We start from the raw sequence: 15,989 nt of genomic DNA, 5'->3' as shown, positions 1-15,989 counted from the left end.
GGGAGGCTGTTTATTTCACCATTAGGAAATGGACAGTGAAATCTTAAAAATGTATTACATAAAAGAAATACCTTAGATTTTCATTTCTGACCTCTTTCCTCCCAAGTCCTTCCTCTTGCAACTAAAAAACTCTGGACATAAGGCAACAAATAGTACAGGAAACAAGAATATGACTGCCAAGAGATCTTGAGACTTGAGCAACAACACTGAGGAGATTTTTCTGGGTTTCTTTGTGGCCTCCCATACATGCTGGATGGGACACTACAGAATCCACCAGCCCCAAACCACCAACAGACACAGACTAAATAAATGCCAACAAAAGCCTATTCCTCCTAGCCAAAAGACTAGGAAAAGGGTGGCCTAATGAACCCTAAACATTTTTTGTCAATATCTGCTGTACTCTGGCCAAACACCAATGAGGGAGACCCCTCTATCACCACCGCTTCATGATTCCAGTGGAGCCAAGCTGAGAGCTGATCTTCTATCCTACCAGCCTCACCTTAATCCCACAGAAGCAGGCTGTGGCTCTTTGATTTCCCAGCTCTGTAATGTCACCAAGACCAAGGGGGAGCAAATCTCTTATTTCCCATCCAATAGGGCAGATGGTAATCTACTTACTCTGCCAGGATAGTGTCATGGAAATCTGGAAGTGAGCTGAGTGGGGTGGGGAAACCCAGTGGGAAGGTGACCATACACACCAACTTGGCCTTCACGCTATACCTCAACAGGGGGATAGCCTGCTTAAAAAAGGGGAGATTGAATAGGATACAAAATCTCAGAATACAATGTCCAAAATGTCCCAGATACAACTGAAAATAACTCATTATAACCACAACCAGCAAAATCATAACTTGAATGAGAGAAGGCACTCAGCAGGTGCCAATGCCAAGATAAACCAGATGTTGGAATTATCTGACAAGGATCATAAAGCAGACATCATAAAAATGCTTCATAAATAATCATGGGTTCTCTTGAAACAAATGAAAAAATATAAAACTCAGCAAAAATAGAAATCATGGAAAAGAACCAAAAGGAAACTGTAGAACTAAAAGACACAATAATCAAAATAAAAAAACTTACTGATGGGCTCAACAGCAGAGTGGAGATGACAGAGTACAGTCAGTGAACTTGAAACCAAATCAGTAGAATTTATCAATCTAACAACAGAGAGAAAATGTATTTGAAAATAATGAAGAGAGAATCAGGACAATAACAAAAGAGTTAACATTTCTATCACTGGAGTCTCAGAAGAAGAGAGGGAAAGAGTGGGATGCTTTGAAAAAGTATGCAAACAAATAATGGACAAAACTTTCCAAATTTGGTGAAAAACACAAGTTTATAGCTGTAAGAATTTGAACAAATTTCCAGTAGGACAAACCCATAGAAACTCATGCCAAGACACATCATAATTAAACTTCTGAAGACAAAAGACAAAAAAAAAAAACATGAAAGCAATCAGAAAAAAAAAAAAAAGCACATTACCTATAAGGAAAAAACAATTCAAATGACGGGATTTATCATCAGAAACCACGGAGGACAGGAGAAAGTGGCACTTTAAAAAATTACTGAAAGAAAAGAACTGTCTACTGTAAATTCTGTATCTGGCAAAAAAAATATCCTTAAGAAATGAAGAGGAAATCAAGACATTCTCAGATGAAGGAAAACTAAAAGAGTTTGTTAGTAACAAACCTACCCTTAAAAAATAGCTAAAGGAAATTCTTTTAACAGAAAGTAAATAATAACAAAAGAAGACTTTGAGCTTCAGAAAGGAAAGAAGAATATCCAAATGGGTAAAAATAGGGGTCAATATACTGATAGTCCCCAATTTACTGTGGTTTGACTTACTTACAATTTTTCAACTTTACAATGGTGTGAAAATGATACGTATTCAGTACAAACCGCACTCTGAGTTTTGAATTTTGATCTTTTTCCTGGCTAGCAATACATGATACAATAGTCTTTTGTGATGCTGGGCAGTGGCAGTGAGTCACAGCCCCCAGTCAGCCACACAATCATGAGGGTGAACAATCAAGACATTAACAACCATTCTGTACCCATACAAAATTAAAGGACTTAAATGGAGTGAAGGTCTCTATACCTCACTTGAACTAGTAAAATGTCAACACCAGTAGACTGTGATAAGTTATGTATATATTACATAATACCTAAAGCAACCAGTTTAAAAATTCTTTTCAAAGATATACTCTAAGTAAATGAAAGCGGAATTCTGAAGATGTTCAAATAACTCACAGAAAGGCAAGAGAAGAGAAACAGCAAAAACAAACAGAGAAAAAAATTCTTAAGCTGTAACATATCTCTAATTACTTAAAGGTAAATGGTCTAAACTCACCAATTAAAAGACAGAGATTGGCAGCAAGGATTAAAAAAAAATGCTGACTATTAGAAACTCATTTCAAATTTAATAACAGAGGTAAGTTGAAAGTAAAAGGTTGGATATATATCATGAAAATACTCCTTTAAACAAAAGCAGGTGACTATAGTAATATCAGACGAGGTAGACTTTAGAGCAGAGAAAATTACTAGATACAAAAAGGGAAATTACAGTAAAGATGAAAGAATCAATTCAACAGAAATACATAAGAATCCTAAATGTGTATACACCAAACAACAGAGCAGCAATTACACAAAGCAAAAACTGATGCTACTAAAAAGAGAAATGAACAAATACACAATTAGAGTTGAAGACTTCAACATCCCACTCTCATAAATTGATAGAACTAGACAGAAGATCAGCAAGGATATAGAATTGAACAGCTCAATCAACAAATGTACCTATATTAACATATACAGAACATTCCACCCAACAGGAGCAGAATATACATTTGAAAATTAATAGGTTCAATCCAACATACCAACGGGTTAAAGAAGAAAAATGTTACAATAACATCAATTCACATAGAAAAAAGCATTAGACAAAATCCAACACCTATTTGTGAAAAAAATTCCTAGCAAAATAGGAATTCAGTATACCTCCTCAACCTGATAAAGGGCATTTGCAAAACCCAACAGCTAACATCATATTTATGGTAAAAGACTGAATACTTTCTTCTAAGGTTAGGAACAAGGAAAGATGTCTCCTCTTACCACTCGTATTTGACAAAGTACTCTAAGTTCTAACCATCATAGTAAGGCAAGAAAAAGAAGTAAAAAGCATGTGAGTTAGAAAGAAAGAAATAAAACTGTCCCTCTTTGCAGATGACATGATTGTCTATGTAAAAATTCCCAAGTAATCTATAAACAAACCAAACAAAAACCTTTCAGAACTAATAAGTGAGTTCAGCAATGTTGCAGGATACAACATAAATACACAAAAAGTAATCACATTTCGATGTATTAACAAGGAAAATGTGGAAACTAAAATTTAAAACACAATAATGTTTCCAATCACTCCAAAGAAAATAAATTTAACAAGTAAACTCAACTTGTACAGAATAAGTATGCTGAAAATTACAAAATGCTGATGAAGAAATCATAGAAGAACTAAGTAAATGGAGAGATATACTGTGTTCATGAATTGGAAGACTCAATACGGTAAAGACGTCAATTCTCCTTAAATTGATATATGTGTTCCATGCACTCCCTATCAAAATCCAAGAAAGTTTGTTTTGTTTTGTTTTGTTTTGTAAACACAGGCAAGCATACTCTAAATTTTATATGGAAATGTAAAATATCTAGAATAGCTAAAACAATTTTGAAAGAGTGAAGTGAAAGAAATCACTCTACCCACTCTTAAGTATTATATATAGCTATAATAAAGACAGTGTGGTATTAGTGGAGGGATAGAAACATAAGTCAATGGAAATAGAGAATCCAGAAATAGACCCATACAAACATGACCAAATGATGTTTGAAAAAGCTGCAAAAACAATTATATAGGAGAAAGATGGCCTTTTCAACAAATGGTGCTGGAGCAACTGGCTATTATAGGCAGCCTAACCTCAACCTCAACCTAACCTCAACACTCTATAAAAATTAACGTAACGTAAGTCACAGAAATAAATGTAAAACGTGAAACTATAAAACTCAGAATAAACACTTAAAAAAAATCTTTGGGACCTAGAACTGGGTGAATAGGTCTTGACACCAAAAGTAAAATTCACAAAAGGAAAAACTGATAAATTGGACCTCATCAAAATTAATTTTTTTCCCATGAAAGACCATGTTACGAGGATGAAAAGACCAACTACAGACTTGGAAAAAATAGTTGCAGACCAAATACTGACAAACTGAAAAACAGGAAATATCAAACAATTCAATTAGAAAATGAGCAAAAGACATTTCACGGAAGAAAATATATAGGCGGCTAATAAGCACATGCAAAGATGTTCAATATAATCAGTTATCATGGAGATGTAAATTAAAACTGCATCAGAATGACCAAAATAAAGAATAGTGATAGCACCAAATCCTGGTGATGATGCAGAAAAACTGAATCGCTCATACACTGCTGGCCGAAATGTGAACTGTTAACGCTCACTCTGGAAAAATGTATGACAGGTTTCTTTCAAAAGTATACATACATTTACCATATGATCCAGCTACTGTACTATTGTACTCCTGGACATTTATCCCAGAAAAATTACAATTGGTGCTCATCCAGAAATCTGTTTGCAAATGTTCATAACAGCTTTATTTGTAATAGCAAAAGCTGAAAATAACCCAAATGTCCTTCAACAGGTGAAGAGTTAAACACTGTTACATTCATTCCATGGACTACTATTCAGCAATAAAATGAATGAAGTACTGATACAAGCAACAGCTTGGATGGATCTCAAGGAATTTATGCTGAGTAAAAAAAGCCAAAATCAAAAAGTTACATACTGTATGCCTCCATTTATAGAACATTCTTGAAATGACAAAATTATATAGATGGAGCGGGACAAAATTCTTGAAATGACAAAATTATATAGAAGCGGGAAGGGTGGGAAATGGCAGTACCTATAAAGAGTAGCATGAGGGACCCTTGTGATGGAGCTGTTCTGTTTTGGCCATTGTGGTGGTCACATGAATCTACATGTGTGATAAAACTGCACAGAATTAAACACACACACATACTAACGAGTCATGTAAACTGGTGAAATCTGAATATGATCAGTGAATTGTATTAGTGCTAGTTTCCTGTCTATAATTTTGCATTATAGTTACGTTAGGTGTTATCATTGGGGGAAACTGGATGAAGGAATTATTTCTTACAATTTCATATAAATCTACAATTATCTTAAAATAAAAACTTTTTTAAAAGCCGTAAAAAGACAATGAAAACAAAGAAAAGCAATAACTTACATTTGATTAGTGATTTTCTTTTTTTTTTTTTACTACAAATTATTTCCTATATAACTCCACATCTCAAGAAAATGGAAGATACTAATGATTTCTTCCCAATAGAAGATACTGGATATTTCTCTAACCTAACTGGATGGATCCTGAAATTGGGGCATGGAGAAGTAATTTTTCTGGACCAGAGGGCTTAATAAAAGGTCAATGAAGATGTACATCAAACCAAGAATAAACTTTGCTTTGAATCCAAAAAGATGTTTATCTTTTTAAAAATTTTGAAACCAAATGAGAATATACAATACAACCATCAAATGTGTTCTCCTGCCGAATTGTTGGGAAGCCTTGAGGGATGCCTACCATATCATACAAATCTGTTCATACTGGGTTGGGGGCAGTTAATGCAGGTCCTTTCTTGGAAACACTCTTTCTGGAGATCTGGCAGCAGAATGTGGGTGCTGTCAGAAGGAAGGTACTAACAGAACTTAACATTAAGTTAACTTAATATGGATTGCAGAACTTCTGCAATCAATATTTCAACATGCAAGAAACAAGGGAAGGTGTTTTGAAGCAGACGATAACAAAATCTGAAGAACTTAGGAAATATTCAGAAGCAATATAAAAAATAATAGTCCACATTTAGTAATCTGAAAATTAGACATTAATTCTGTTATACATTTGCTTTTAAATTTTTCAGTGAATCTGGATGAGACAAAGGACCAAATTCCAAAGCTGTTAGCAAAGAGAAATGGGAGAAAAAGACAATATTTTGACCTATACTGCCCAGTATCATAACAACCAGCTCCATGTGGGTACTTAAATTTAAAATTAAATAAAATTAAAATCCAGTTCCTCTATTGGACTAGCAAATTTCCAGTGCTCAGTCGTCACATGTATCTAGTGGCTACCATATTGGATAGTGCAGAAAACATTTTCATCATCTCAATAAAGTATTGAGCAACCCCAATCTAGATAATTTTAAAAAATACTACAAAGCTCCAAAACTTTTTTTTTTTGTGTGTGTGTGGTACGCGGGCCTCTCACTGTTGTGGCCTCTCCCGTTGCGGAGCACAGGCTCCGGACGCGCAGGCCCAGCGGCCACGGCTCACGGGCCCAGCCGCTCCGCGGCATGTGGGATCCTCCCGGACCGGGGCGCGAACCCGCGTCCCCTGCATCGGCAGGCGGACTCCCAACCACTGCGCCACCAGGGAAGCCCCTCCAAAACTTTTTAAAAGGACACCATTTTACAAAATGGCACCTCCCTAGAAGCATACCCATGGCCTAGAAGAGCAGCATTAGAAAGGACCCTAATAACATCATGTCAAAACATCTGTCATATGCTTGAATCTTTCTGGTTGTTCAGTTTATGTTCCAATATCTTTTTCTATAGCAAAATTGTTATTTTCTTCATTCTTTTTCAAGTTAAAAGAAACATATCTGTTCTTTAAAACTATTCTAGGGCTTTAAGTCTTTCATCACCTTGGCTCTTCACTGCTGGATTCCCATCTGAATTCCAATTTCTCTACATCTCTAATCAAATATCCTGTATCAAAATTAAATGCATGTTTCAGGTGCTCAGAATATGAAAGATTTGTCTTTTCCCTTATTCTAGATATTATACCTCTATTTTTACAGACTAAAATCATATGGTATCTTTTAGTAACCCCACCAATCAGTTTATTTGCACTGAGTTTTCAGTCAAATAAAAACCCTGCAATAGGGTTAATGTGGACATTGCTCTAGCTAATTGAAATTTTTTGGTATCCTAATTCTAATAATGTCTCCATGAAGTGGACCACCTGCACACTTGTGAATACTTCAGGTGCCAAATTCAATTAATGTCAATGGTTTTGTAACAGATGCAAATTTATAGCCTCCTACATCTTTCCTGAGGTAAGTGATAAAAATGCTGACAACAGGAACCGAGGATATATCCGTGGAAAACTCTCACCATCACCCACCCCTAGCCCCCAAATCATCACAGTTTGGATCCAACCATCCTCAACTCAGTTGGACTCTAATAGTATCCAATCCATTCTTCTCTGTTTTATCCACAAAGACTTTCCTGGTAATCGAGATTTTTTATTGAATTTCCTACAACATATGTTACCTTTCCCAGAAATCTAAAAACAGACGCTGAAATTTTTTTTTTTTTTTAGTTTAAGAAAAGTGAGGCTTTTACAGCCCAAAAGACAACTCATCAATCCTGGAGAACAGAGGATGCACTTAAGAGTCTTGGCACCCCAGAGCGGGCAACTGTCACATTTTATGTTAAAACAATTCTGGGAACAATTTCTAACGAGCCTACTGATTTTCACACATTAATAAAGGTGAGGTCCTGCTAACCCTCTTGTACAAAACTATCTGAACTGGTGGTAGGAGAGAATGCACTGCCTTCACCACTGTCCAGCTGGGATGTTTTAGAACCAAATCTCTTATTGACTCATTCAGTCTAGAGAGAAATAGAGCAGCTGATCTCAAAGCAGGCGGCTGTACAGTAATGATGTAGCATGTGCCACCATCCCGAAAGGCATGGTTGTAGAGAAACATTGCAGGACACCATTATTTTTAACATTTCTCCAGCTTGAAAATGGTTTGTGTCCATGACTTCAGTTTTCAAAAGACACAATGCAGTCTGGGACTTTAAGAGAATGTGGCTAATGAACTAATAAGTTTATGAACACATGTTGAAGTGGCCAAGCACTAACTAGGTTGCATTCTCCTACAGAAAATAGTCATTTAAAAGCAGTCAATCAAGTCGATGTTTACTTTCCACATAGAATTTTGCATCACAAACTGGAGAGAAATAATTCTGCAGGTAGGAAAAAAATGCTTTCCACATAGGAAAGCTTCTTGAGTTCTTAATGTTTCTTGCTCTGTCCAGGGTCTTGGAATACAAACTATCTCAATTCAACATTCCCACATTTGGAGTTTGGATAAAGATTTGTTTTTCCTCCAAGAATCTGCAACTAAAATGTGATCTGTTTGATTAGTATTTGGAGGATTAAAAACAAAAAGGACTATGTATTAGATTCTCCTCTAGCAGGACAACAAAGAAAAAATAGGCTGTTGGAAAGGGAGATTCTGCTAAAGGGAGAACATGCAGCCAACAGAGCACAACGTTGTGTGTTCTGAGGCAACAGCGGCAAGTGGAGGACCGGAGGTGGAGTGGCCGGAAATGGCGATGGTCTGGAACAAATGGGGTGTCTAGGCCGAAATCTTCCTCTTCAGATAATTCTCTGTTGCTAGCAGTGCTTGAAAAAAACCACAGTGGATGGATGGAAGTTTGTGCATGTCCCTCCCTTCTTCGTTTTGTGTCAGAACAAAGAATAGCGGAGCTTTGGAGACCGCACCGCGTGTTCTTTTGTGTGCTCTACTGTGTGATACTAGACATAATACTAATGTAGCATTGAAGGGGACAGAAAGTGTTTTCACACGCATACCACAGCAACAGAAGCTCACAACGGCCCTGCGGAGTTCAGGGTAATTATTCTTCTCCCCGCTTAACGTTAAAGGAAAAGAAGGCTCTGGGAGGCTGTGTGTGGCCTAGAGTCCCCAGTTACGGAAGCAGAGGAAGGACTAGGGCCTTAGGATGGATACCTGTTCTGGGTACTTTTCGTGACTCTGCACTGCCACCCACATCATCAGAACTTTCCAGAGATGTCAGGATACACACAGGGAACAGTCCCACATCGGCACACGCTCCCTACTTACTGTCCACGTTCTGTCATGACTCAGCCTGCTAAGGTCACTGTACCACATTACAGAAGACCCTCCAAGACACTCTGGGCCCTGAAACTGGAGCCACTACTACACAGGGGTTCTAAGCACAGCCTACTGCCCTGCCAGAGGACCCGACTTTGGGAGCCCTCTTTTGCTCTGGGAGCCCTTTACTCCCCCCTCCTTCAAATGCCCAGTGTCCTCCACCACCCGAGGCTGATGGACAAGCAGCCCTGTTGAATCCAGCTGGGCTGGGGGCAGTGGTAAGGAGCATCTTACCCAGAGATAGGAGCGCGAGCTGAATAATGTGAAGAGAAGCGTCCCTGGTGTCCCCATTTGGAACTCAAAAGCCTATTTTCCCACAGAATCGAGGTGACGGATGCTGACTGGCTAGCGAACGTCAATAACTCTGGAGGATCTAGTGGTATCTTGGTTGGACGTTACACAGGGTTTCATGGATGACCCCAGACCCCATCCATGATTGTTTTGGGATTTTTTTTTTTTTTCTGCGGTACGCGGGCCTCTCACTGCCGTGGCCTCTCCCGCTGCGGAGCACAGGCTCCGGACGCGCAGGCCCAGCGGCCACGGCTCACGGGCCCAGCCGCTCCGCGGCACGTGGGATCCTCCCATACCGGGGCGCGAACCCGGTTCCCCCGCATCGGCAGGCGGACCCCCGACCACTGCGCCACCGGGGAAGCCCGTCCATGATTGATAATATTGTTTCTAAGGGGAAATGTGTTTCGAGTTTCACATGACAACCCCTCCAAAGAAGTTCTAGCAAACAAACCCATTTGCAAGTCGGGCACCGTCTGTCTTCCAGTACTGGCTGTTCTCCCACTTGTTCCCCTTGACATAACCTGTGTTCTCACGTCCAACTTCTGGGTGGCCCACGAAAACTACTGCTCCCCTGAGACTACAGCAGGTGTAAGCAATGAGTAGAAGGTGAACGTTCTGGGGAAAGGTCTCCGCAGTAGAGGAAGGGAGTGAGGAGAGGGGAGAAGACAGGGTTGGACTCATTCACGGGACAGCAACGATGGGTCAGTAAGCCTGTGATGTTGACAGGCTACAGGGACGGCCTTTTATGGGAATTAAAATGGAACTTTTAGGCAAGCAGGATGCATGCCGTTAAGAAAGCACAGGCTGTGGATGAGGCAGGCCCAGGGTACATTCTGTCACTGAGGAGAATGGCCATTTTAAGCTAAATATTTAACCTCTCAGAAGATTCAATTTTCTCACCTCTAAAATGCAGATAATGTTTACTTCTCAGAGTATTCGTGAAGATCATACTAATTTTGTAAATGTGACCAGCACAAGCCCTGGCAGCAGATAGCAGGGATGTTACTTTTTCTAGCTTTCCCTGAGAGATGCAGTGTGATGCAGGGTAAGATTAGAGTAAAAAGGAATGGGTTCGAATTCCACTCTGGAACGGACACCAGTGAGAGCCTGTGGACATCCTCTGAGTGTCAGTCATCTGTGCTGCTCCAACAGGACTTCCTCAGAGGGCTTTGGTGGCTAGCAAATGAATTAATGTGTGTGTGAATGCCTGCCACCAGCTGGTGCTCGAGAAGGATTATGAGTTCAACATTTCAACAAGTGTGTGTTGACTGCCCAACTATGATCTAGAGAAGGGACTCTGGAGTGCGGGGAAGGAAAGCCACAGCCTGTTATGTTACATGGCTGGCAGGGAAGTTTCTCTGAATAGAGGAGATTTGAGCAGAGACCCGAATGGATAGAGGGAGAAAGAGAGAGAGAGAGAGAGAGAGAGAGAGAGAGAGAGAGAGATAAAGAGAAAGAGAGCCATAAAAATATCTAGGTAAAAGGATTTCCCTGGCAGTCCAGTAGTTAAGACTTCGTGCTTCCAATGCAGGGAGAGCAGGTTTGATCCCATGGTGCAGCGTGGCCAAGAAAGAAAAAACTAAATAAAAAAAAAATAAAATTTTTTAAAAAATCTAGGTGAAGAGGCATCCAGGCAGAAGGAAGACCAAGGCTACAGGCCAGGCCCCTGGGGCTTGTGTGGGCCTGACTGAGAATCAGCGATAAGGTCTCAGAAGGTCATGGTGATGGGAGGCTGGGAGCAGGGAAACGATGGGCGTTGGAGGCCCCGGTGGCCCAGAGACTGTGCACTCTGTAGGCACACAAAGGACTCTCTAGTTAGTTCTGAGCACAGGGAGGCCCTGGGAAGGTTTCGAAGAAGCCATCTAGAAAAGAGATGGAGTGGCCCAAGCACTGGGAGGTGACGGCCGTCAGTGGTGAAGGTCAGAGGTGGCGGTGCTGGACCAGGGGGACAGCAGCAGGCGGCCCAGATGTGTCTGGTTGAGTGTGGATTTCGAAATAGAGCCAGTAAGATTCGCCAGTGGGTTGGTTTGGAGAGTGACAGAAAGAAGGGTGCTAAAGGCAGAATTGAACTGTTTTCACTCTAAAGGTGATGCTATTTACTGTGATGGGGTATAGCTTGGGGGGATGTGTTCTATTTTGAGCAGGTTGCATTTGATGTACCCTTTGGCGGTCTGTGTAGAGAGGTAAGGCAGACCCTGGAGCGTGGGGAAGGGCGCAGGTCTGGAACAGACACTGCGGAAGCCTCAGCAGGGTAACGGTCTGAAAGGCAGGGACCAGACCCGGTTGTCTGAGGTGTGGAAATAGAGAAAAGGGAAGAGGACTGAGCCACCCCGGGGCAGCATTAAAGGTCTGCAGTTGGAGGGGACACACTCCATCAGTGGACATTAGCAGAAGGGACCCTTTCTAACTAAAGGTCTGCATGTTTCTTTTGGTTATTGCTTTTGTTTTCTTTTAACTAAAAAAAAAAAAAAAAAAAAAAAAAATGAAGCATTTCAAACATACTGAATACCAAAAATAAAATGACTGACACTCCACCCCAATTTGTAATTTGTGAACACCTTGTTATATTCATTTCAAATACAGCAGAAGTCACGCCATTCCAGCCCCACCCCCTCCTTTCCTTTCCAGAGGCTTCAGTGAGCCGATGAGCCTGGCATGTGGAAAGTTCTCAGTAAAGGTCAGGTACAGTGATGCTGGTGAGGAGTGACATGGTTGTTACCGTTATGATGACACTGATGTGGATCCTTCTCATGCAATTTCTAGCTTTTATTACATAAATATATCTTCATGACAATGTATAGTACAGTTCGGTGTGGTTTTTGAAATTAACATAAATGGTTGATTTTTGGACTATATTGTTTTGTAACTGGCTTTTTAAAACTCAATATCGTGTTCTTGAGATGTCATTTTTTTCGGCCGTGCTGTGCAGCATGTAGGATCTTAGTTTCCCAACCGGGGATCGAACCCGTGCCCCCTGCAGTGGAAGCATGGAGTCTTAACCACTGGACTGCCAGGGAAGTCCCGAGATGTCATTTTTTAATCTATTAAGTCAGACACAGTTTAGGAAATAAGAGGAAGAGGAGGAGGAAACAAACTCTGCAAAGAGAGTAACGTGAGGGAGCTTTGGAAATCCCAACAGACACACCAGCTCCCCCGCACCTTTGTCCATCCCTTCATTCTTTTCCGCCCTCCTTAATTGTGTAGCTATTTCAGGGGAAGGGGGTCTCACTCAATGCTGAAGCCATATTAAATGCTAGCTTCACAAGCACTCAAGCCAGGAAGGAACCCTAAAGACCACGTGGTCCCACAGCCCCCAACTTGCTCCACTGCCCGAGCCCCAACTGTTACCAACCAGAGTTCTTGGCCTTCCCCAATCAACAGAAATTGACTAGAGGCCAGACAGGAAATTCAGGCAAGGCTTTACTGGGGTCCCTGCTGCAGCAGCGGGGAGCAAGAACAAACCACAGGTTCCCCTGCTTGCTTGCTCCCCGAGGGGGGTCAAGCTTGTTTCTTATACGGGGTGAGGGGAGGGGTGTGTCCAGGGGTCGGGCCAGAGGGGTGGCTTGGGTGTTTTGCCCGCCCCTTCGGTGGTGTTGCGTGCAGGGGGCACGCGCAGTGCCCTGCTTTTGCTCCCGACACCGTTTTTTGCTCCAGGCTCTTCAAAAGTGGCAGTTGGGTTTTTTGGTGTCTTTGTATCTTTGGGGTCCAGAATTTGCCCCAGCTGGGCATGCACGCAGTTATTTTTAGTCCCATAGAGTTTCTTTGCATTTTGTTCGTTCTCCAGGAGAGGTGTGTCCAGGTGCAAGTATTTGCAGCAAAGGGTCCCAGATCCCGGCCTGTCTCATGACAAAGAGCCGTACAGTGGGTGACAGAGTCCTCACCCCGAGGAGTTTCTTGTGCTAGAGCATCTTCATTTTACCCATGGACTGACGAACACACTCACTTCTGCCAGCGAAGTAAAACTGAACATAGAAGCGACACTTGCTGGTTACTGTTATTTTTCTGCTCTCTCATAGTCCCATTATCTGTTTTATTTTTATTTCAGAGTCTTCAGACAACAGGCAATGTTTGGGTTTTTTGCTCCAGGCTCTTCAAAAGTGGCAGTTGGGTTTTTTGGTGTCTTTGTATCTTTGGGGTCCAGAATTTGCCCCAGCTGGGCATGCACGCAGTTATTTTTAGTCCCATAGAGTTTCTTTGCATTTTGTTCGTTCTCCAGGAGAGGTGTGTCCAGGTGCAAGTATTTGCAGCAAAGGGTCCCAGATCCCGGCCTGTCTCATGACAAAGAGCCGTACAGTGGGTGACAGAGTCCTCACCCCGAGGAGTTTCTTGTGCTAGAGCATCTTCATTTTACCCATGGACTGACGAACACACTCACTTCTGCCAGCGAAGTAAAACTGAACATAGAAGCGACACTTGCTGGTTACTGTTATTTTTCTGCTCTCTCATAGTCCCATTATCTGTTTTATTTTTATTTCAGAGTCTTCAGACAACAGGCAATGTTTGGACTGCAGCTCCAGAGAGACGTGAGGAGACAGAGGGCACATTCCACATAGGGATCCAGGCATGAACTTGCAAGTGGCAATCTGACCCTTGTCGTCATGGAGCATAAGCCGGAGGACAGGGCTAGTTTCCAAGCCGCTGCTGCGACGTGCACTGGAACAGCAAGCTCTACGCCGGGGGTATCAGAGCAGCGCCGAGAGACAAGCGAGCCCCTCTGTGGCGGGATGGCACCCACGGTGTGGCGGAGTTTGTTGCTCCTTTTGCTTTTGTGAAGCTCAAGGTCTTGTGGCTTTTTCCCTTTTGCCAGCTTTGCTTGGGCCCCAAGGAGAGTTGGCTGGTAAAGACTCCCTTGAGGGCAGGCTGGGCATGAGAGCTTTTAACATGTTAATTTACTAGAGAAAAGCCCCGGGTGCCCCAAAGCAGAATCAGCTTGAAGCTGGTGAGCACAGAATCAGCACTTTGGCCCCTAAGAGCGAGCAGCTCCATGGACCCCTAGCCTGTACCAGCCTAGACTGTACCCGCCTCTTTGCTCCCTCCCTCCTGCCAAGCCACTTAAGGCTTCTCGCCCTTTTCCTGAGGCTCCAATCTTAAAGCAGCAGGTGCCTGATTCCAGTGGGATCTTCTCACCACGGAATGGCTCAGAGCCAAGCAGCACCTCCCATCCACCCTATCACCTCTGGTCCTTTGCCACACGCACTTGTGGGTTTCAGCTGACCTTGCACCCTGACTTGGCTCCAGAATCTGTGTCTTTGTGTTTTTCTTTCCTATGCTTTTCTTTCTCTCCGCGGCTCTCCTGTTTACTGTGGCCCAAGCTCTGGAGCTTCTTCATTTGTTTGTATGAAGGGGGAGTTCCTTCTAAGTCCCCTGTTTTGTTTTTTTAATGATGTATGACACAAAGATGCATCCAAAAGAAAAATAAGACAGGAGAATCTAGTGGATTTGGCTGGGGGGAAGGTGAAGAAAAGCAAACTTGCATCCCATTTTCCCAAACCTCGACCATATTTCTTTTCTTGGCCACATTCTCAGTTACTCACCAAAGTCCACTTATTTTGTGCCTTAAGGGATAGGCAAAGATGCCTTCCTGCTCAGCACGTATTTAATACTTAAAAGAAATACCCTTTCTTTGTCTGGTGAGGTACTTGTTGCCAGCAGTGGAAAGTTAGGGCACCCAAAAGGCAAACTGTCTGGAAACCTGGGGCCAATTCCTCTGAAGATGGACGCCTTGTGGGTGATACAAAAACAACCCGAGTCCGAATGAACTGCATTCCCCACATACTGTTCAAAGAATAATTCTTTCTCTTGAGCTGTGTACTTTCTGAAAACCATTACTCTGGCCCGCAGCAGGCCCGGGCTTTGGTTGTGAGGCCCAGAGGTCTAGCTTCTTCACCCAACGCTTGCAAAATATTTATAGCAAATTCAAATACCTTCCATAGATTACTCTGATTCTCTGACTGATTTCTCCGCCAGCTGTTCTGTGCCTGATTCATTGTGCAGATTTCTTCCTAGTGTAGTGGATATTCCCTGGTTACCTACCGTAATACTAGGTCTTACAGGTGTAGAGCATGTTTATAATGCTTGTTCATACACTCTCAGGGAAAAAAAATCATAAAATACAATCTTATGTGTAATTTTCCTGAATACTAAGTGCTTTGCCCTAAGCTTTAAGATAGTGTATCAGTTGAAGGATGCCAGGAATGACTTCACCTCGTGTACATGTACCTGTTATAAATTATATTCATTTTAAAATTAATTTCAAAGCCAGCTGTTATTGTTGCTAAAAGTAATCTCTGATGGTATGCTTTAGCAACTACCATTTAAAACTTAGAGACAACTAGCTGAGCAATCTGAGGATTTAAAAACACACAGCCTCAGGATTGCTTATTATGGTTTTAAATTTTGAGTGTAAGTTTCCTTGTTAATTATGTTGTCTGCAGCACTTAATAAAATGAACTTTTATGGAAAAGAAGGAAATACATATACATAATGTTGGGACTTTTTTTTTTTTTTTTTTTTGCGGTACGCGGGCCTCTCACCGCTGTGGCCTCTCCCGCTGCGGAGCACAGGCTCCGGACGCGCAGGCTCAGCGGCCGTGGCTCACGGGCCCAGCCGCTCCGCGGCACGCGGGATCCTCCCGGACC

General features: G+C 42.0%; 1 protein-coding gene across 15 annotated transcripts in view; it reads right to left on the bottom strand.

The window, feature by feature from the left end:
• Positions 1-15,989, bottom strand: part of SUGCT (succinyl-CoA:glutarate-CoA transferase) — an 806,218-nt gene that overhangs the window by 108,698 nt on the left and 681,531 nt on the right. The window contains exon 14 of one of the 15 annotated variants that reach the window (XR_008617471.1): positions 1,081-1,157. The exons of the other annotated variants lie outside the window; for them this stretch is intronic. The gene's annotated coding sequence lies outside the window, so the exon portion shown is untranslated. The remainder of the gene's footprint in view (positions 1-1,080; positions 1,158-15,989) is intronic. 15 annotated transcript variants of the gene reach the window in all.

Source organism: Physeter macrocephalus, chromosome 5 (genome assembly GCF_002837175.3).
Source record: "Physeter macrocephalus isolate SW-GA chromosome 5, ASM283717v5, whole genome shotgun sequence".
Taxonomy (NCBI): Eukaryota; Metazoa; Chordata; class Mammalia; order Artiodactyla; family Physeteridae; genus Physeter; species Physeter macrocephalus.
Note: the sequence above shows the minus strand (reverse complement) of the source record. Positions and strands in the feature narration are given on the sequence as shown.